General features: G+C 41.8%; 1 long non-coding RNA gene across 2 annotated transcripts in view; it reads left to right on the top strand.

Annotated features, from left to right (window-relative positions):
* Positions 1–23,187, top strand: part of LOC126086009 (uncharacterized) — a 54,550-nt gene that overhangs the window by 967 nt on the left and 30,396 nt on the right. The gene's annotated exons all lie outside the window — the stretch shown is intronic.

The raw sequence follows: 23,187 nt of genomic DNA, 5'->3' as shown, positions 1-23,187 counted from the left end.
ACCTTGATGCCCTGTAAGAACCGAAAGTTAGCGGTTTGAGTTCACCAGCCAGTCGCTTTCCGGGAGGAAGATTACAGCCTTGGTTACCCTATGGGGCAGCTCTACTTTGTCTTATAGGGTCGCTATGGGTCAGAATCTATTCCATGGCAGTGGGATTTGGGGCCCTCAAAGCACAGGTGCCCGATAGGCCTCCTTCCTAAAATAGCCAAGTTAGGGTCAGATTGAAATATTCTTTACCATTAGCCTTTTGACTGTACTTAAATATGCTTGTCAAGCCACGTATCTCAAGTTTTGAATTAGAAAAGTATTTCCTCTCCCCGGTATAGATTTGCAGAGGCCAGAACAAGAGTTGGCTGGTAGGTGGCACTTTTTGGGCAAAAGGAGACTTAAAGCAGAGAGTCAGTAATGGTCACAGTCCCAAGGCTGGCTCTGGTCATTTTAAACTAACGTTGGCATTTTTTTCCAGCTCCAAACCTAGTATTTGTTACCTTCTTTTTCGCGAAGTTTTCAGCTGCCAGTACTCAAAACAATGAACAGTCAAGCTAGTAATGTAATAACATAATAACAACAACAGATTTTACTGAGTACTTACTACACGCTAGGCTCAAGACCAAATATTTGAAATGTGTTCTGCCATTTAAACCTCACAACTCCACTTTGGAGGTGAGAATTCGAAGCTTAAGAAGCTTAAGCAATTTGCCCAAAGTCTACACAACAATTAAGTGGCAGAGCTGAGATTGGAACTGGGCTTGTCTTACTCCAAAGCCCACACTATTAAGTCTTAAGTATTAGACTATGCCTTTCAGGAAATATCCCACAAGATATAAAGTCTTGGAGCCCAGGCCTGTGAATATCCTGCCCCCTGCCTCCCACACACACTGTAGGCACTTGAGCAAACAAGGACCCTGGGCAGAACGTGGGCTTGGGAGCCAGGTAGGCCTTGGTTCCACGCTCAGGAAAGTTCTTGGGCTTGTTGAGATGATAAAAGAAGATGATGTGTGTAAAAGAACATCCTATTAGGATGTTAATCCTCAGACCACTCTCACCTTGCCTGTTCTCTTTATCTGGCTCTGACCTGCTCTGTGTCCTGATATACCAGTTGCCATTGAGTTGACTCTGACTCGTGGTGACCCCATGTGTGTTAGAGTAGAACTGTGCTCGTAGGGTTTTAAATGGCTGATTTTATGAAAGTACATCACCAGGCCTTTCTTCTGAGGTGCCTCTGTGTGGACTCGAACCTCCAGCCTTTCTGGTAGCAATAGAGTGTGTTAACCGTTTGCATCACCCAGGGACTCTGTTCCTCCTAACTTCCATTGATCCTTCTCTGCCTCTTATCTTGTTCCTTGGTTTGATGAGCTAGGAATGCAATAACGAAGAGTAACCTAAAAGGACAGAACAAGCCTAAAAGGCTAGATTCACGGCTACCACTTCCCACTGGCCCAAGGTAGCCACTTTGCCATTGTGTCTGCCAATATTTGTGATGAGGTAATAGCAGCCAGAAGTGGTCTGCAACCCTCAGTTTTGTTCCCTACCTCTATTTTCCATAATTCTACTACTGAGCTCATTCATTCCTGCCCCACCCCTAACCCCTAAGCTAGAGCCATGAGCTCGGTGAAGATGTGTACTTAGGTTCCATTTGGTTGACAACATAGCTTTCCCTTTTCCAGTATTTAGCATGTTGGCAAGACCAGTGAAGATTTTCTTGGTGGAGTATTGGAAAGAAAGGGTAGAAGAGGGGAGAGTGAGAAAGAGAAACTATGGGAAAGAGGAGATAAAATTTAAGGAGATTTGTGGGATGAAACGAAACCAAGGAGATATAGAGTGCTCAAAAGCCTTGCAGAGGACTCTGATTTCTGCTAGGACTCTGATTTCTGCTACAGACCTTATCAAGATGAACAGAGCTCTGCAAAGGGGAAGGAATGCTTATTAATATCTGGTAGACACGTAGGAGAAAAATGTGTTCTTATTAGAGAGAGGAAAGGGGAATTCTCATTATGTGCAGTGCTCTGGAGAGTTCATGACGTACGTGCTGTTTTGACTGTGTTGCCAGCATTCATATGTCATGAACTTCGTGTAGTGGGCACACATAACCTCTTGACATTAGATACTATCTGTGGGACGGTGCCTGCAGCCTGTATGCTTATGCCAGACCAGTTGCCATCAAGTCGATTCCAACGCATGGCAACTCCATGTGCGTCAGAGTAGAACTCTGTAGGTTTTCAGTGGCTGATTTTTTCAAAGTAGATCACCAAGCCTTTCTTCCCAAGTGCCTCTGAGTGGACTCCAAATTCCAGCCTTTCCTTTAGCAGCTGAGCACATTAACCGTTTGCACCACGCTGGGAACTCCAATGCTTATACCAAATAATGAAAAAGAGGTGCAGCCCAGGATAGCGGGGAGCGGGAGAAACCTGGCTAAAGAGAGGCAGATGTGACACAGAGAAAACCAAACCAAATCTGGCGCCATCAAATTGATTCCAACTCATGTGTTACAGAGCAGAACTGCTCCATAGGGTTTTCTTGGCAGTAATCTTTATAGAAGCAGATTGACCAGCCCTTCTTCCTTAGTGCCCCCGGATAGGTTCGAACTGCCAATCTTTTGACTAACAGTCGAGCACAAGTTGTTTCTGCCACCCAGGGACCTGACATGCGGGAAGGGGACCCAATCTAGGTCAGGTCAAACAGCAGCTCGTGAGCCTTCCCTTAATCAAGAGTCAGCAATAGTGTCGTTCAGAGAGTGTACAAAATTCCAAGAGATGACAACCATGGGTCAAACTAGAATCAGATGTTTTGTGTCAGTTGTACAATTGTCTCCCTTTCCCAGAATTGCATTATATTGAAAAGCAAGATCCATATTAAACATATTTTGAAACAGCCTTATGTAAGTTTGGCAGTTTAGTTATTGCAGGGTAGCTCTGAATCCTGCTTCAAATTGCAATAAATCTTGGTTGAGTTTTGTGATTTCTGAAAGAGTAATGTTTGCCTGTACTCTCACAGCAGCTATCAGTGCTACAAATGCTACTTCTGAGAATACAATAGAAGCCTTTATGGCTATAACTACGCTGAGAGCTGCAATTACGAGGCCATAGGTTTCGTATCATATGAAGACCAAATTCCACGGAAATGTCACTTCTTATCTAGAGACCTCAGATCCTTTATAGGGATTACCTGGGATGAATGGAGAAACTGAAAACCCCATGGTGAAGGGATTTATTTAGGGTAACCCAATGAGTCACTGAGTCACTAGTGATAGGAACAAAGTCCTGCCACTGGCTGGGAGGCAGTTGGTTTAATGCCAAGCACAGCTCTTCTTATTTCACTTTGCCTGAAAGCATGATATGCTGAAATCCAACACATGTCAGAAAATTCATTCCCTCTGTGAATTCTGGCTTAATTTCCTGTCAACACTTGGCTGGAACACTTGGCACAGTAATCTTACTAACATCATGCATATAAAGATTCAACTTAGTTTCATTTCTGTTTCTGTGGAGGCTGTTATTAATGACCAGATCGAACACGATGACAGAAAACCCTGAAGTGGGTGTCATTAGGAACCAGTGGTGTACAGTGGTGGATGTAGCAGTAAGGTGGATGTTAACTGAGATAAATTAGTTCCGGTTATTTGAACAGCGAGTTGGAATCTACTTGTTGGCAACTGATTTATTTTTTCTCTTCTGTTGTCCTTCAATCCTGCCTCTTTATGTCCCCTTTCCCTCTCAGTCCCCATGAAAAAAAAGATCTATTTTGGCTTTCATTCTCTCAGGCTTGTTTTCTGCAAAGGGCTAATATAATTAGGTAATTTGTGTTCATTTTTTCAAGCAAATCTCGATATTTTACTTTGTTTAATTTCTTCAGAAAATATTCCCATTGAATCCAAAGCTTCCTAAAGCTTTTTGATGAAAATTCCAAGCACCTTAGCAGGCCGGAGAAGGAGCTGCACTTTTTCTGTGATTCTGAGAGTCCGTGTCTCTAAGATACAATGTGGATTTAATGACAACGTGGGGGTGAGGTGAACAACCTCATTATATTAAATGTACACACGTTCCTTCTTTTACTCACTGACAATAGCCTATTTTATCAATGTGATAACGACCCTTTTTTTTCTTCACTATTACCACCTGTGTGTAGTTTTAAGGTGCTAACCAAAAGGTTGAGTGGCAGCGGTGGTTCAGTGGTAGAATTCTCACCTTCTATTCCAGAGACCCAGGTTAGGTTTCCAGTTAGTGCACCTCAAGCCCAGCCACCAACCGTCTGTCGGTGGAGGTTTGTTGGTTACTGTGATATTGAACAGGTTTCAATGTACTTGCAGACTAAGACAACCTAGGAGAAAGGCCAGGTCATCTAATTCTGAAAAATCAGGCAATGAAAACCCTGTGAAGGGGCTGCTGTGAGTTGGAATCGACTCAAAGGCCACTGGATGTTTCTAATTTTTTTACTTTAAGAAGTAATTTTTTTACTTGGAGTCTTATGACTCATCTGAACTGATTTTGGCCCTTGACACTTGTGAATTGCAGTGCTGTGATGGGTAGTTTTCAGTAACCTGATCTTCTGATCTCTTTAGAGTTGACCATAAAATATATATTCCTTCAAGCTTCTCTTGAAATTCAGCCGGGAACTAAGAGAAAGTCCTTTAAGGTACAAGGTTCAGTGACACGTACCTATTCTAGCTTTGGAAGGGAATTTGGCATTGTCTTCTAAGCCTTAGGTACGTAGACTTGCACGTAGACCAAGAGGCAGTCATTCAGACAGAACAAGGGGATTCTGTGTGGTTTAAAATCAGAAAAGGTGTATGTCAGGGTTGTATCCTTTCACCATACTTACTCAATCTGTATGCTGAGCAAATAATCCTCGAAGCTGGACTATATGAAGAAGAATGTAGCATCAGGATTGGAGAAACAACCCGAGATATGCAGGTAACACAACTTTGCTTCCTGAAAGTGAAGAGGACTTGAAGCACTTACTGATGAAAATCAAAGACTACTGCCTTCAGTATGGATTACACCTCAACATAAAGAAAACAAAAATCTTCACAACTGGAACAATAAGCAACATCATGACAAATGGAGAGAATATTGAAATTGTCAAGGATTTCATTTTACTTTGATTCACAGTCAACACCCATGAAAAAAGCAGTCAGGAAATCAAACGAGGTATTGCATTGGGCAAATCTACTTCAAAAGACCTCTTTAAAGTGTTAAAAAGCAAAGATGTCACTTTGAGAACCAAGGTGCCTGACCCAAGTCATGGTATTTTCAGTTGCTTCATGTGCATGCGAAAGCTGGACAATGAATAAGGAAGACCAAAGAAGAATTGATGCCTTTGAATCGTGGTTTTGGAGAAGAATATTGAATATACCATGGACTTCCAGAAGAAAAAACAAATGTGTCTCGGAAGAAGTACAGCCAGAGTGCTCCTTGGAAACGAGAATGGTGAGACCTCGTCTCAAGGACTGTGAATGTGTTATCAGGAGAAAACGGGACTGGATCAAGGCATGTAAGGGCCCTAAGCACCCATAATCTGTGGTGTCCCCTCCTCTGCTTACTCATGCTTCCAAGTGGGATTCGTGAGTTTTATATATATATATATATATGTGTGTGTATATATATATTTATTTATTTATGTTGCTGGCCCTCCTGTCTGGACTTGCTGGATCAGCAGACGTGGTCGTACAGGACAGTTCTCTCATAATGGATCAGAGGGCTGATACCTATTAATATAATCTATCTTTTCCCGGTAACTGCTTGCATTGGATCCAGTTGCATATTGGATGACTGTAGCCAAGAGTTAGACTTGACAGCCCATCTCTTGTTTATTAGAAAGAGACCCGCCAAAATAAGGAGTTTCAGTCACACGAGAAGGGACCATAGGAGACAGATGTCAGTGAAGGTGTTGAAGTGGTAGGGGCCTCATAGCTTATACAACCTTGTGTGTGGGCACCTTTGTGACCCCGTGTGAACTTTATTTCCAGCTGGCGCATTCTTACACACTGGAACTGGTATTGATTTCATTTAGTGCCCAGCCAGTTCCTTTCCACTCTAGCACTCGCGTTTCCTTGTGTCTTGTCTGCTTGGCATCTATAGGTCTTTGCTTTGGACACTGGTGCCCTGTTTTGTTGATGCCCTAAGCACATGCTTACCTTGCTTACTGGGTAATCCATCCCTGGAAGGTAACAGTCCCTAGAGAAGTACATCATGCCTGGTAAAGTAGAGGGTCAGCGAAAAAGACCCTCAATGAGAAGGATTGACACAGCAGCTGCAACAATGGGCTCAAACATAACAATGATTGTGAGGATGGCACAGGACCAGGCAGTGTTTCGTTCTGTTGTATGTAGGGATGCTATGGGTTGGAACCAACTCAACAACACCTAAAAAGAACAACAACAAGTCTTTGACAGAAGGAACCCTGGTGACGCGATGGTTAAGCATTTGGCTGCTGACTGAAAGGTCGGCCATTTGAACCCTTCAGCCACTCCGTGGGAGAAAGGTGTGGCACTCTGCTTCCGTAAAGATTATAGCCTTGGAAACCCTATGGGGCAGCTCTACTCTGTTCTATAGGGTCGCTATGAGTTGGAATCAACTCAATGCAATGGGTTAGGCCTTCGATTGTGAGGCCTGGCCAGTATCTCCATAACACATTTTAAATAACTTTATCCTACATGAAGATCTTTCCTTTACAACCTGAAAAGGCCTTTGATTTCCCAGAATTGACTTGACATCAATGGTTTGGTTTTTTTTTTGGTGTTATCCTCTTGATTACAGTGAAGTCGGCTGCTTTCCCCAAAGAATGTTAAAAACAAAACTAAACAAAATCCATTGCCGTCAAGTCAATTCCGACTCATAGCAACCCTATAGGATACAGTAGAACTGCCCCATAGGGTTTCCAGGGAGCAGCTGGTGGATTCAAACTGCCAACCTTTTGGTTAACAGCCTGAGCTCTTAACCACCACGCCACCAGGGTTCCATAAGAATGTTTACCCGTAAACCCAAACCTGTTGCCATAGAGTCGATTCTGACTCATAGCAATTCTATAGGACAGAGTAGAACTGCCCCCAAAGGGTTTCCAAAGAGCACTTGGTGGATTCAAACTGCTGACCTTTTGGTTAGCAGCCAGACACTATGCCACCAATTAAGAATGTTTAGAAGTTGCAAATGTTTGTTCATACGCTTTAGTTTTTTCTTTTTCATTTAAATGACCTTATCGTATGCAGAGATATTATCTTTTGTTCATTTGTTACCAAAAAGGAAGGCTCTTATTTTCTTAGCTGTTTCTCCTCATAATGTTCTAAAAATTTAATTGTGTTGATTTCTAGTTTTCAGTAGAGAGCATTTAGAAAACTTAAGAGGAAAATTTCGCAGTTGCTATATTTTTTGCTTTGGCTCATCATACTTGAAATAAATCAGCTTGAATCTCCTTTGTCCAGCTCTCAAGAGAAAGCAATGAAATAAGCATTATGCTTCTTCTCTAAAATGAAATGTACTTTTCTCACTAAAATAAGGGACTTTCGTGGTATTTTATACCAAAAACTCAAACTAAACCTGTTGCCTTCAGGTCAGTTCCGACTCACAACAACCCTGTAGGACAGAGGAGAACTTCGCCATGGGGTTTCTAAGGCTGTACATCTTTATGGAAGCAGACTGCCACATCTTTCTCCTGTGGAATGGCTGGCAAGTTCGAACCCCCAGCATTTTCAGTTAGTGGCTGAGCACTTAACCACTACACCACTAGGGCTTTTTTATGGTATCTTAAAGATACAAAAAAATAAAATTCAACTTGCTGTATTTCAGCTTTGAAAGAAATCCCTAGGAAGAAAAACCTTGATTGTTTAGGCTTTCATGGTTGGCTCTTGAGTTCTTTGGTTGAACTAAACAGTCATTCTTTGGTTGGTTCCCAAAGATATCAAACATCCAAACTTCAGCAAGCGTGGGAATTAAGATTAAAAAATAAATAAATAAAATTTTATGAAAGAAATTAATTTGGTATACATTTGAAATTCAGGAATATTATTGTACTTCTTGGGTGGCTGAAAATTTTTGGCCTTGGGCATTTTAACGAGAATCATTCAGATATGCACAGCCTTACTCTCTAACTATAGTAGTTTTCTTTACGATAACTGAACTATTAATGCAGAACTGTGAAGGTTAGTGTGTTTTTAAAATGCTTCTGTTAGCTACATTGGGTGATCTGAGTGGAAAACTCACTACAACAAAATGTAAATAACTTTCTAAGCTAATGATCATTTACTCTAAGCCTTAAAACTTATCTATCTACATTTTGGGAGTTTGCTATTTGTTTTTAAGGAGCTCTGGTGGCGAAGTGGTTAAGAGTTTGGCTGCTAACCAAAAGGTGGGCAGCTGGAATCCACCAGCTGCCCCTTGGAAGCCCTATGGTGCAGTTCTACTCTGCCCTCTAGGGTCGATATGGGTCGGAATCGACTTGACGGCACACAATAACTTGTTTGTAAACTTTACAAAAAAAAAAAAAATTAAGTCCTGTAAGTTGCAAATTCTTATAAAAGTCACTTTGAGAAACTTTGTGAAAAACAGTGAACTTTCATCTGAGCCAGGAGGTTATTTTTCCCTTCTTAAATCAGCCTCGTTGTGCTCATTTATAAAGTGAAAGACTTGGATGTACTGGCCTCTCAACGTTCACTCCAGTTCCAACGTTTTATCCTTCTGTGGTTCTGTCAGGAAAGTTGGATGTAAAGCAATGTTCTGGGGATAACATTTCCTAAAGAAAACTGAGTAGGATCAAGGATCTGGGTCAGACTGCTAGGTTCAAAGTTCAGCTCTGCTGCTTACCAGGTAAATGACCTTGGGCAAGTTATTTAGCTTTTCTGCCTTTAGTTCAGCATTCAAAAAATGGAGGATTAATGAAGATTAAATAAATAAATGCATGTGATGTGCTTAGAACAGTGATTGGCACATAGTAAGCACTCAATAAGTTCTAGTTGTTATTATTTGCTCACTTTATTAACAGGACAAATCTTTTAATTCCAAGGTTGCTTGGCAAAAATCTAACTATAATCTATAAAAAGGCATTTCATGGTTGTCTTCCATACTTGGAGTGTCTGTGGATGGTGCAAAGTGCTTAGCTGCCAACTGAAAGGTTGGTGGTTCAAGTCCACCCAGAGACACCTCAGAAGAAAGCCTGGTGATGTACTTCCGAAAAGTCAGTCATTGAAAACCCTATGAACACATTTCTACTCGTACACACACGAGGTCACCATTGTTGCAGTTGTTAAGTGTCATCAAGTTGGCTCTGACACAGCAACCCCGTGTACAACCGAATGAGACACTGCCTCGTCCTGTGCCATCCTCGTAATTCCTGTTGTGCTTGAGCCCATTGTTGCAGCCACTGTGCCAGTCCATCTCATTGAGGATCTTCCTTTTTTTCACTGACCCTCTGCTTTACCAGGCATGATGTCCTTCTCCAGGGAATGGTCCTCCTGATGACGTGTCCAAAGTACATGAGACAGAGTCTCACCATCCTCGCTTCTAAGGAATATTCTGGCTGTACTTCTTCCAAGACACATTTGTTTGTTCTTCTGGCAGTCCATGGTATATTCAATATTCTTCACCAACACAATAATTTAAAGGCGTCAATTCTTCCTTGGTCTTCCTTATTCATTGTCCAGCTTTCACATGCATGGGAGGTGATTGAAAATACCATGGCTTGGGTCAGGCACACCTTAGTCCTCAAAGTGACATCTTTGCTATTTAACACTTTGAAGAGGTTTTTTGCAGCACACTTGCCCGATGCAATACATCTTGACTGCTGCTTCCATGGATGTTGATTGTGGATTGCAAAAATGATGTAGGGGATCTGTCTGACCTCCTCTAACCCCACAAGGGGGAAGAAGAACCAAGATCAACAGCCCAAGGCTGATTCCTATGCAGTGGCAGTCAGACACTCCTCCTCTCCCCACCATCTCTACCAATTCTGGTACCAACTCTGCCTCCCACAGGGTTCCATAATTCATTGCAATGGCCACACAGAACTCACAGACCATACTCACAATTATGGGGTTTATTAGGGAAGTAACAGTTACAATTCAGGCTCAAGAATACTCAAGATACAGTTCTTCCATCAGGATACCCTCTCCCCAGCAGTGCTCACAGGAATGCCTCTCCCTGGACCTCAGCCTCTGCCTGAAGGCACTCAGCTTTTTCTCTCTGGCTCAGGAAGTCCACTGCGCATCTCCTACTGCCAGGTCTCTGCTCCTGGGTCTCTTCTGCTGGTCTCTCCTTCCTTGGTGGTGGTGGGCCCCTCCTGTCTGCTTTGGAATTGGCTCCCTTTTAAGGCAGAACTGAGCAGTCCCCTTCGTAGGCCACAATTACCCTACCACAATCACCTGGGTGGGAGTTATAAGACCATGGCTAGAAAGGCCACACACAAAAGTAGTTAATTCCCCCCACATGAGTCCAAGTAAAATGAAATCCTTGACAACTTCAGCCTTTACTCTGTTTATCACGATGTTGCTTATTGTTCCAGTTGTGAGGATTTTTGTTTTATTTATGTTGAGGTGTAATCCATAATGAAGGCTGTAGTCTTTGGTCTTCATCAGTAAATGCTTCAAGTCCTCTTCACTTTCAGCAAGCAAGATAATGTCATCTGCATATCGAAGGTTGTTAGTCTCCAATGCTGATGCCACGTTTTCTTCATATAGTCTCGCTTCTCTGATTGTTTGCTCAGCATACGGATTGATTAAGCGTGGTGAAAGGATACAACCTTTACCCACACCTTGCCTAACTTTAAACCACACAGCATCCCCTTGTTCTGTTCAAATAACTGCCTCTTGTTCTCTGAACAGGTTCCGCATGAGCACAATTAAGTGTTCCAGAATTCCCATTCTTTGCAATGTTATACTTAATTTGCTATGCTCCACACAGTTGAATGCCTTTGCACAGTCAATAAAACACAGGTAAATACCTTTCTGGTATTCGCTGCTTTCATCTGAGATCCATCTGACATCAGCAATGATATCCCTGGTTCCACATCCTCTTCTGAATCCGTCTTGAATTTCTGGTAGTTCTCTGTCAATGCTCTGCTCCAGCTGCTTTTGAGTGATCTTCAGCGATATTTTACTTGCATGTGATATTAATGACATTGTTCGATAATTTCTGCATTCTGTTAGATCACGTTTCTTCGAATGGGCACAGATATGGATCTCTTCCAGTTTGTTAACCAGGTAGCTGTCTTCCAGTTAGTCAGAATCAACTCAACATTAACTGGCTTCCATATTGAGGGTTGGGGGTTACCTTTATTTTGCAAGGAACTTCAAGAATTCATTTATACGTTTACCTGTTTTTTTACAAATGTCCCATTACTCATTGCCGTCAAGTCAATTCCGACTCACAGTGACCCTATAGGACAGAGTAGAACTGCCCCGTAGCGTTCCTAAGGAGCGGCTGGTGTATTCGAAATGCTGACCTCTTTGTTAGCAGCTATAGCTCTTAACCACTGCACCACTAGGGCTCCCCCTAAAGATTACAGCCTAGGAAACCCTATGAGACAGTTCTGCTCTGTCCTATAGGGTCACTATGAGTCAGATTCAGCTCTATGGCACCCAACAATGACATTTTATATATTGCAGTTCTTGATAAGAATTTATCTGATTTAACACAAATTTCCTCATTTACAGATAAAGAAACTGAGCCCTAGCCAGGTAAATTGATATGCCCAGGGACCCAAAGCTAGTTAACAAAAGTCCGGAAATAGAACCCAGGTTTTGAGACTACCCCATAGACCACACTCAACACCATGTTAACATGGAAAACTTCAAGCAGATTAAAGTAAAAATAAACAACAGCCAAAAAACCCAGGGTAACTCTAGGAAATACCAAGCCTATTTTGTCAAGCAGTGTTTCTTCTACTTGCTAAAAGCAGTGAAAACTAAACCATAGAAACTAGACGTAAGAGGGTGAATAAGATTCCAGAGATTGGGCCTTTAAATTGTTTTGTGGTGTAGTGGTTAAGAGCTACGGCTGCTAAACAAAAGGTTGGCAACTCAAATCCACCAGGCACTCCTTGGAAACCATATGGGGCAGTGCTACTCTGTATTATAGGGTCATTATGAGTCGAAATCAACTCAATGGCAACGGGTAATCTCACTTAGCTTCCTCATCTATCAAGACACCAATGATTGCTTTTTTTAACAAAGGTTTCAAGGGCCAAATAATTTGTGTGTGTCGAGTACCATGGAATTCAGGGATAAAAAAATTCCCTATAGTTCTAAAGCAAGTATTATAATTTGAGTTTTCCTGGCTGTTTTTACAAGAAAGAAACACTAACTTCTTTTTTGGGCCAAATGCCAAGTTAAGTAATTACCCTTTACCTACTTTCTTTCCCCAAGCTGTTTTAATTAGATAAGAAGTCTCCCTTCATTTTCTTTTGTGAACTGAATTATGACGTTACCACATGCCTTTCAACAACTGTTAATATTCTAGTTTGCTGAATGCTTTTCCTTTCAGAATGAAAAAGGTTTTTCCATAATAAGTACTTGGCTTTCTTTAAAGTATAAAATACTAGAGGATGATGCGGGGGAGATGGGGCAAATTTTCTGTTTCCCAATGTTAGGTCTTTTAGCTTCAAGTGGACTCCCAAACCCCAGGAAGAAATATTAAACCATAGCTCCCCTGCTTGTCCTGGAAGTCTGTAAAAGATGTGCAGGGGAAAGATTTAATAAATTGGTCACTAAACAATAGTTAAATAGAGAAGTCGTGCAGTCAGTTCCCCACCTATACTGCGTCCCCTACTCCTCGAAAAAACCATCCAAAGAAACAATGGATTCACAGAATCATAGAAGATATGGCCACCTACCAAGAAGCAGTCTATCTTATTAACAATTTGAGTTTTTCAGAGCAGAAAAACTATAGTTCCCATTAAGAACAGGACTTGTACCAGACAGAGCTGAATTCTAATACTAACTCTCCAACTTAATAAAACCAAAACGAAACCCACTGTGGTCGAGTCAGTTCCAGCTCACAGCAACCCCATAGGGTTTCCAAGGCTGTAAATCTCTGCAGAAGCAGACTGCCACATCTTTCTCCTGGGGACCCACTGGTGGTTTTAAATCACTGACCTTTTGGTCAGCAGTCTAGCGCTTTAACCACTACGCCTTAATAGTAATGTTATTTTAGGCAACTTATTCAACTTCTCGAAGGCTCTTTACTCAGCCTTACATGTCTTTTCACTTAAAAGACCTTGATGATATCTCCTATCAGCACATGTGATCTACTTTATGTATTTTCTTTATGGCTACACAGCATTCCAACGTTCCATTATATGGCTGTACAACTATTTAACTACTGATGGACGTTTAGCCTACTTCCAGCCTTTTGCTGTCAGAGGCAATGCTGCAATGTCTGTGGGTCATTTCACATGTAAATATGTCTCTGTAAGATATACGCTTCTAAGTGGAATTGCTGGGTAAAAAGATCTTTGTGTTTGAAAGTTGGATAGTGTAAGGGCAAATACAAATTAAAAATAAGAGGCTTAATTCTCCCTGTTGAAAACAGTCAGAGACTTCCTCCGTCTCTCAACAATAACCAGTTGCTGTCCAGTTGATTTTGACTCACAATTTTATTCAAGAATATGATACGTCTCTCCACTCAACCATTTTGTGTGTTTGTCCCTCAGTAGTATCTTGAAGTTTCTACATATAAATGTCATAATGTGAAGATAATATTTAGTAATAGTTACACTAAGGATTAAATGAAGATAACACATGATGCCTGGCCCTTAACACATTCTCAGTAAATATAATGTATGACAAATGCAGATTGATTTGCCATATCCTGGTGTATGTGTGACTAATTCAATAAGATAAACCCATCTCTCAATCCCAAATTTCCATGGGTGTGACTCACACTTGGCTCCACCCTTGAAACAGAAACGGTATTTTCTTAGCTATGCCACTCATGCCTATGCTCCACTCACCTCCGGCTAATTTTGTCCAAGTGACCAGAAGTCCCACTGGGGGTATCTGTGGGCACCCATGTTGGACAGAAGAGTTAAACAGGTTTTGGCTGCCCTGCCTGTCTGAGGGAGGTGTCAGCACCCAGGAAGAGGTGGCTGGGTAGGACTCGCAGATTAAGGACAAGCATTTATATGTATAGGACATTTATCTTTCCAAGACTTCACATCTCTCTTGACAACAGTGGACCAAACCAAAAAAAACCAAACTCAGTGCCATCGAGTTAATTCCGACTCATAGCGACCCTATAGGACAGAGTAGAACTGCCCCATAGAGTTTCCAAGGAGCGCCTGGCGGATTCAAACTACGGACCCTTTGGTTAGCAGCTGTAGCACTTAACCACTACGCCACCAGGGTTTCCCAACAGTGGACAGGATGAGAAAATATTGCCAGATAGAGTACAATTTTCAAAGCTACTTATTTCTGTTTTGATGCCAGAGAATCTCCCTCCATATGATAGCAGGGTATTTGATTAAAACTGCTCAACTGTCAATGACATGGAGGGTGTAAATATCATCTCTTAACACTTAGTGCCTCATATTCACATATTTTATACACCTTTATGTTCACTGGTGGGCTAATTGTTTTACTTGTTTTCTTATGTTTAGTCCTCTGAAGGAGGTATCATCCCATTTTACAGATAAAACAACTGAGGCTCAAAGAAGTTAAACAACTTGCTCAAGGTCATAGAGCTGGAAACAGGTATAACTACCGCTGGAGATTTGCTTGTTTCCAAAGCCTTGCTAGTTACCACTATGCTTAATTTGGCAGATTTGGAACACGTTAAACAAAATCAACTGTATGATAAATTGAAGAACTATTTGACTACATGTCAAAGCATGCACCTTCATCCAGAACAGAATCATTGTCAGGCTGGGTATTATTAGTGTATTGTTTTTATTAATAAAATCACACTTTGACTGACAGCCACAGTTCCTGTTTCTTCCTGAAATCAGCCTGAAAAAGCCATGGGGAATTTAACTATCCCATCAGCTCCTTTTGCTTTTAGGCAATATGATTTACATTTTCACATGATCTGAAAATGCCATGGCAACAAGACACAAAGAGTACCGTATTCCAGTTATTTGCCTTAATCTTTTTAATGCCTTCATTTGATAGAAAACTTACTTGTGTCACATCTCCATGTGCCCTTTCCTGGGTAACCTATCCAAACTCCTGAAATATTACACAGCTCCTTTCAGCAAATGTGAAAGATGGTCCCGTGAATTACTTATTCCTCGAGGGAAAAAGTATGTGGCCCATGAATCAGGGGAAACTGATTGCCCGGGAAAGAGCACAGTCAAGGCGTTTCAGCATGATTCACCAAACATCAGGACAATCACATGATCAAAAAACGTTAATAAAGCCAGAATTCCTTTGAGAGTTTCCATTGATGAAATTAGTGTGGGTTTGTTCCCACACAGGCTAGTGAGGCCTGTGGTAGTAAGAACTGAGGGATGGTCATGAAAGCACTTAAAGGCATGCTCTGTCAGAAAGGGGGCTTCAGCAGGTGTGGATGGGCTAGGGCCTGGGGACCAATGTTGGGGGAGTTGGCCAGCGTCCAGGAAATCCAACAGGGGAATTGGACTGGAGTCTGGGATCAGCAGTATTGGAGATCCAGGGTGGTTATAGGGTGGGCAGGAGATGCTGACCATCTAGATGTCAGAGGACCCCACTTTTAGAAGAACTGAGAAGAGCAAGTCTGCCCCAAGGTTGGAGGAAGTAGAGTGTTTGGTATTTTAGTAAAGCAGATACTTAGGCAAAAGAACCGACTCGTTGGGATGCAAGAGGAGGGCTTGTCCCCAGAAACTGTATGTCTGCCTTTATCATGGCTATCTGGCCTTCAGGAAGCCTTCGCTTGGCACAGAGAAGATGCTCAATTTAGTATGTGTTGAGTGAATAAATGAGGCAAAAGGCAGGCACCCAGTTTCTGAGAGTAGGACACCTGGGGAAAGCAGGTCTCTAGGTGGATTAATTTGCTGCTGAATCACCTAAACAATGACTAAGGACTTGGTTATCCCAGAGCCTGGGGTGGGGCTGAACTGGCAGGCGGTGGTCAAGGACTCAGGTGGGGAAATTAGGAGGAGCAGGCAGGTAGTTCTCACTCATTCTTTGACAGCTTTATGTTATTATTGGATAACATGGTCTTCACTTTTGATCAAACACACTGAAAAGGTTTTGCCAGTTTCCTCAGTTTCCAGCCAGCCAGGATGGTAGATTCTTATTTGGAAAGTCACATGTCCCAGATGTCCACAGTTCACAATCTTGAGAGCTACCATTCAGTTTCAATTTATTAAATGCCTGCTAGGAGCCCTGAGTTGGAATCAACTTGATGGCAATGTTTTTTGTTTGTTTTGTTTTTGGAAGGGGGAGGGTTAGAAGCCCTGATGGAACAGTTTAGCACATGACTGTTAACCAGAAGGTTGGCAGTGTGAACCTACCCAGCCATTCTGCAGGAGAAAGATCTGGCAATCTGCTCCTGTGAAGATTACAACCAAGAAAACCCTGTGGGGCAGTTCTGCTCTGTCACATGGGGTCGCTATGAGTCAAAATTGACTCAATGGCACCTAATAACAACATGTGACTGGCACTGCGATAAGTAAATTATAGACAGTATCTTTCTCCAAGTAATCCTGAAGGGTCAATGCTACTGGATCCACTTTTTATAGATAAGAAACTTGAGGATGAAGTTCAGTGACATGTCTGAAGCTACATAACCAAGAAATGTTGTAACAGGAGTGTCAGGCCCAGAATCCACCATCCAAATCTCCCATGACGCTGTCCTCTCCCTACAACAGCACTTCTAGAACTTTAATGTACATGAGCCATCTGAGAATTTCTTTAAAATGCAAATCCTGGTTCAGTAGGTCTGATACAGGGCAGGTGACTCTACATTTCTAAAAAGCTCCCAGGCAATGCCAATGCTGTTCTCTGAACCACACATTGAGTAGCAAGAGTCTAAAGCAGGGGTTGGCCCCTGAAGCCCAAACCCACTGCCGTGGAGTCAATTTCTACACATAGCAACCCTATAGGACAGAGTTTCCAAGGAGTGGCTGGTGGATTTCAACTGCTGACTTTTGGTTAACAGCTGTAGCTCTTAACTACTGTGCTACCAGGGCTCCTCATGATACCAGGTAGAAATGAAGCACAGTGTTAGAATAGCGTCAGCGACTGAAACAGGATGTGAGGAGGCGAGCACACCAGCACCCTACTGGGCCTCAGCTAGCCAGGTCGAAGACACCTGAGTGTGAATGTTTGCTGCTGATCCCAGTGCGGATGTAAACCATCATGCCATTGTGAGGAAAATGCTTTGAGGAAGCGAGAACTAAGTACAGTTATATTAAAGTGTGGGCCAGGTTAATGCAGAGTCCTCAGGGAGGTGTCTATTTAGGGCAGGCAACAAAAACCCTGGGGAGAACTCTTGGCAAGGCACAATAACATGGTGGGTATTAATTTAATAATAACAATTAATAGCTAACACTCATATAGCACTTACCGTGTACTTCCAAATGTTCTAATGTTTAAAAAAAAAATGTTTATAGATGTAACTAATACATTTATAAGCATTATTCTATTAATCATCACAGTAACTTTACAAAGTAGGTACTATTTTATTCCCATTTAACAGATGTGGAAGCTGAAGCAAAGAGAGGGTAATCAACATGCCCAAGGCTACTGCTTCTTTAAGTGGCAGCCCAGTCCGGCTCCAGGGTCCTTGTTCTTATTCACCACACTGGAAGTTTCTACGCCAGGCTCCCTAGGTTCTCTGATAAAATTAACTTGGCCAGGCGTGGGGGCAGTGGAGTAGGGAATCTTCTCCCAGTGAGCAAATGGGGCTCTTGGGATTTGCAGTTCTTTTATGCCACTAGATTATGACAGATAGCAAATGTGATTCATATGGAAATGGGAACAGCTCTTTTGGTCTTTGTATTTCACATTTACTAACCACTCAAGCCAGAGCCCTCCACTAATCACACAGCGTACAAGTTCAGACATACGGTATATTTCATCGTAGATTCATTTTCAGAAGCAGGTGGGGGTGGCATACATATTTTTGCCTCTTTTCTGCGTGGGCGATGACCACGGCCTCATATGTGGACTGTGTACAGGCAATACGAAACAGAAAGATGCCCGATGTGGATCAGAAGAAAATGCTGCTTGAACCAGGTCTCCTGAGATTAGTGCCTCTGATTACTTGGATACTATGAGTCTATAGAAAACTTTGGGTGTTTCCCCACATCGTGACTATTGTTTTTTTCCCATCAGTTATCTTTTAACAATTAAACAGATTTTTTTTTTTTAATTTGGAAAAGGAATTCTTAACCAGGGCATTCCCCACTCCAGCTACTTCAGAGGATTTGGGATGGAAAGTTGATCTCACTGTGTGTGCCCATATTTGGGAGCTTTCTCATCAGTGGAATCAGATTTCCTGGATATTCCAGAATTGCCTTCATCGCGTCTTTTTGTTTTCTGTTTTTAACTTGCATGAGGAACGTTGAACCTAGAAATGTTATGTTACCTTCTCTCAAGGGATAAAGAATGATACGTGAGTTGTGTATCTTTATGGTATATAAAAAACTGTGCTTGTAAGCTTTGACCACAGTCTAGTGTCAGGTTTCCTAGTTAAATAAAACAATCTCAAATTCTCTAAATTCTCCGAGGAATCGTTCCTACTGATGAGTGACTGTGTGCTTCTGTGTTATTTCCAAAAGAGTAATAGGTATGTCTTGAATGCTAATCCTGCCTATAATTAATAATTTTATTACTATAATAAGAATAACAAACACTTAACCACACGGACACAAAATTACCTGGCACATGGAGTGCAGATCTCCTATCACTTTTTTTTTTTTTTATTGATTTAATACTTAGAGATTTTTTTAACGGAAACTCTTTGAGCTTTATTAAAAAAAAATTCCTTCAGCTCTTTCAAAAAGCAGGGCTTGCCTAACGTGTGTGGTATTTGCAGCCAAAACATCATTGGAAATAGCTGTTTAATTAACTGAGAGTCATAGCAAAAGTGCTGAATTGCTTTTAACATGCTTTTAAGCAATTTCTTAAAATGTTATGAGAGTCAGTACAATCAATTTGAACAAATACATGGGATACCAGGAATTCTTATCCCCAGTCCAGCGTCACTCACAAATACCATGTCATCTTTAGTAACTGCCTTGGGACAGACTCTTTTGGCAGTAAAACTTTAATTTTGTTTCCTAGAAAGGGCTCGTTCATAATCTTAAAATACCCCTCGCAACTAACATTTGATCAGACAAGATTAGAATAAATAGGAAAAGGGTTGCTAAAAATATATTTTCTCAAAATCTTAAATTTGAAAGGAAATTCTTGAGTTAAAATGATTTCTAAAGGTGTTGGGACGTCACTAAAGAGAGAACTCAACCATCAATGGAGTCTAGATGTATACAATGGTAATTTATTTTAAGCTTTGGTTCCTCTTGATTAGGTGAGAAATTTCCTATCTATTATGAGATATGTGTAACTCCAAAGATCTGTACTGAGTGATCCAGGACAGCATTTAAAGAAGTTCTTTCTTTGTTTCAGATTATCAGATGTGATAGGACTTCAAAGGAGAATATATTAACAGGCATGAAGTGGCCTGAGCTTAAAGCCTCATGGAGAAGCTGAGAGTTGAGCTAGGTCTTGAATGACAGGAGCAACACCAGACAAATTCTAGAGAAGGGTGAGGGTCTTCCAGGAGAGGGGGGATTATGAGCCAAATCACTGGGATGCAAGATGAGCACAAGCTAGTGGGAGAGCCAAGAAACTGGCCTGACTTGAGCCCAAAAAAAGACAGCTTGGTCACGTTGCGGAGGTAACCGAAAGTCAGTCAGAGTACTTTAGCTTTGTTAGAAAAGGGAAAAGGGAGCCTCTGACAACTTTAAGCAGGAAAGTAGGATGATGAAAATGGTGTTTAAAGATTGATTTGGCAGTGAGGTACTCCCACAGTAGGAGTATATATACAGTATATACTTTTATATACTATATATATTTTTATATGCTGTAGTTGCTTAATTTGGGGGATGGACTGTTTTGCCATCCAGTGAACCATTTACTTTCATATTCAGTTGAACATTTTCTCTAATATTTTAAATTTGTTTAATATAATATTGTCTTAGTAATTTATATAAAAATACTCCATGCAATTGCATTTTTTACTTCTAATCCTTTTGGACCAAGAGCTAATAAAAATGAATAAAAGGGGACTTTATTAAGGACTGAAGTTGTGTTAATAGACAAGGCAGATATGTTCTCTGTCTTCAGAAAGCTTATCCGTGGAGAGATTGGCTGTAAACAAATCATTACCAAAATATTTAGTTACAGTTGTGGTCAGTGCTAAGAAGAACAACTAGGTAATTTGGGGAAGTCTAACAGAGAATTCTAACCCAGACTTAGGGCCTAGGATTTGGGGAAGGCCTCCTGGGGAAATGGCGCTCAAAATGAGATGTGACTGTAGTGGAAGAAGGAGGAGTGGAAGCTAAAGGGTGTTAGAACATTCTAAGAAGAGGAAATTGCCCTTGTGATGGCCCTGAGGTGAAACAGAGTCCAGAGCATTCAAGGAACTGAAAGAAGGCCAGCTGGGCTGAGGAGCAACGCAGGAGGGCTGATGAGGAGCCAGATGGTACCAAGCCTTGCAGACCACAGTAAGGGCTGCCATGATCCTTACCCATCTTCCTCAACATGTGCCCTCCCACTTCCTCTGCCATGAGTCACAGTGCCATCAACATCCATATTTAATCCCTTCTAACACCAAATCCTCATACTACCTCTATCACCTCAGTGTGAAAAACCCACCTCTGTGAGTATGGCCACACCTTAGAACTCAAGGTCAGTTGAAAGAGCCCCACCTTCATTATTCGAAATACTGAAATTCTCTGCTCTGACTACACTTACCCCCTACCTGCCACTGAAGCTGCTCTTTGACCTCAAAGCATCTTCTTTGCTTTTCCCTGTTTCCAATCTCTAGCCTTTTTCTGGCTCCTCATCGACACCAGCATGGAGCTCGAGCTCTGTGGAACATTTTTATCTGTGCCCTTATTAATGTCTGATAGTTTCCGTTTGGTCTACTACTATCCTTACATTACCATGTCTTACTCCAGGGTAAAGCCAAGCCTGTTTTCTTTGCTTCGCTTTTGAACTCTGCTGGGAAACTCAGGTCGTTGCCACGACTTTTCTACTGATCCATGCTTCTAGGCTCAGCTCGACCCTCATGCTACCTGATAACCATTTCATTCATTTATGATTGGTTGCTTACTTCATTCCTCCTAACCAATTTCAAGTTTTCTCATCCTAACCCCCAGATGGCTCCCTCACCACATTTGCTTCCTAGCTTACGGGTGGGTACCCTATCCTTGAGTTACCCATCCAGGGGTCCTCTCACTCCCATATTCAGACAGTGGCCAAGTCCCATTAATTGTACCAACTTAACCTCTCTGTTTCATCCTCTATCCCCATAGTTGTTTCCTAAACTCAGACTGTCATCTCATTTCTTGCCTTGATTGTTTTCCTTGCCTCTCATCTGGAATTCTTTCAATCCCTTCTCCACATGGTCTCAGGCATGAAATCTAACCTTAACACTACTTTGTTTTAAACCCTTCAGTGACTCCCATTACCTGTAGGAGAAAGTCCAACCTCCTTTTATAGAAAACAGGGCCTTCTGTGCCCTGGCCTTTGGCTAACTCTGTGACCTTTCTGTTCAGGCATGCCACTCCTATCTCCTCCCCCATTCCAACCCTGAACCTTATATTTTAGTTGTTCAAACTTCCTGGTCTTCCTCTAGCCCACCTAGTTATTGCATACCCCTGGACATGGTGCTCCCTCTGTCAGGTGGTGTCTTTCCCCACCCAGGCTATTTTGCTGATAACTTGATGTATTTCGAGACTCAGCTCACAAGTTACAGGAAGACTTTTCTGACCCTTCTTCTCTCCCTCCTTGATGGGTAATCCTTATCTTTCCTTTCTGCATGCTCTCACTCCATCCAGTGTATATTTCTATCGGAGCACTTATTATACATAGTTATAATAATTTATTTTCAAGTCTCTCTTCTTCAAAATGATTAACCCGCTGCCGTTGAGTCAATTCCAACTCACAGCGAGGCTGTAGGGTTTCCAAGGCTGTAAACCTCTATTGAGGCTGACTGCCACATCTTTTCGCTGGCAGAGCCGCTGGTGGTTTCGAACCTCTGACCTTTCGGCTAGCAGTCAGGTGCTTTAACTCATGATCAGCAGCTCCTTAAAGACAGAGACTGTGTATTACTTGGCCGCCCCCACTCTCTCCTGCTTCCATTCTCTCAGTTACTTTATTAAGTCCACTTATCAGCATGCTATTATTTTATTTTTGTGTTAACTCATTTTTTTTTTTACCCCATTAGAATGTTAGCTCCATGAGGGCGGAGACTGTTTCCCCAATGTCTAGCATTGTGCCTTGTGCAGAGAGAGGCAAGGCACTCAATAATTATCAGTTGAGTGAATTAGTGCATGACTAAATGAGTGATGAATGAACTTGCTATCTCTCTCATTGTCACACCCACTTGGATTCTGCACTTCCCACGCTCTCTCCAACCCATTCGGATTTCTACCCCACTGCTCTACTGAAATTTCTCTTTCAAAGTTTGCCAATGACCGCTTTATTACCAAAGCCAATGACCTTGACATTTCTGTGGTATTCAATAAAACTTTCTTGACAATCTCTGTATTACTTTCTGGGAGAACATACTAATCTGTTTTTTTGCCTATACCTCTGGTCATTCCTTCTCCATCTCTTTCACTGGCTTCTCTTCCTCCACTCAACTTCTAAGTTGTTTTTTGTGAAGTCTTTTCTAATGCTACACAACACATTACATCTCACCCATCCCAGAGGATTCAACTGTGATGTTCAAGTGAATGAGCTCAGAACCTTCCAGAGCTCCAGGCTGGCCTACTATATATTTCCAAATGAAGGCCCTACTGGCAATCTCAAATTCACCATGACTCAAAAATAAATCTGGAACTTCCCTTTTCCTGAATTCCATATTTCAGCCAATGAGAGTATAGTTCTCCTAATCACATAGACTTCAATCCTTGGAATCAGCTCTGGCCACCCTCTGTGGCACCTCCCACTAATCAGCCACCAAGTCGTGTCAATTTTCCTATTGCAAAATTGCTGCCTTTAACCTCCATCCTTGTGTTTCCTTTGTAATCCAGTCTTTATGTTACCTTTAA

Source organism: Elephas maximus, chromosome 1 (assembly GCF_024166365.1).
Source record: "Elephas maximus indicus isolate mEleMax1 chromosome 1, mEleMax1 primary haplotype, whole genome shotgun sequence".
Taxonomy (NCBI): Eukaryota; Metazoa; Chordata; class Mammalia; order Proboscidea; family Elephantidae; genus Elephas; species Elephas maximus.
This window is presented reverse-complemented; position numbering and strand designations above follow the sequence as displayed.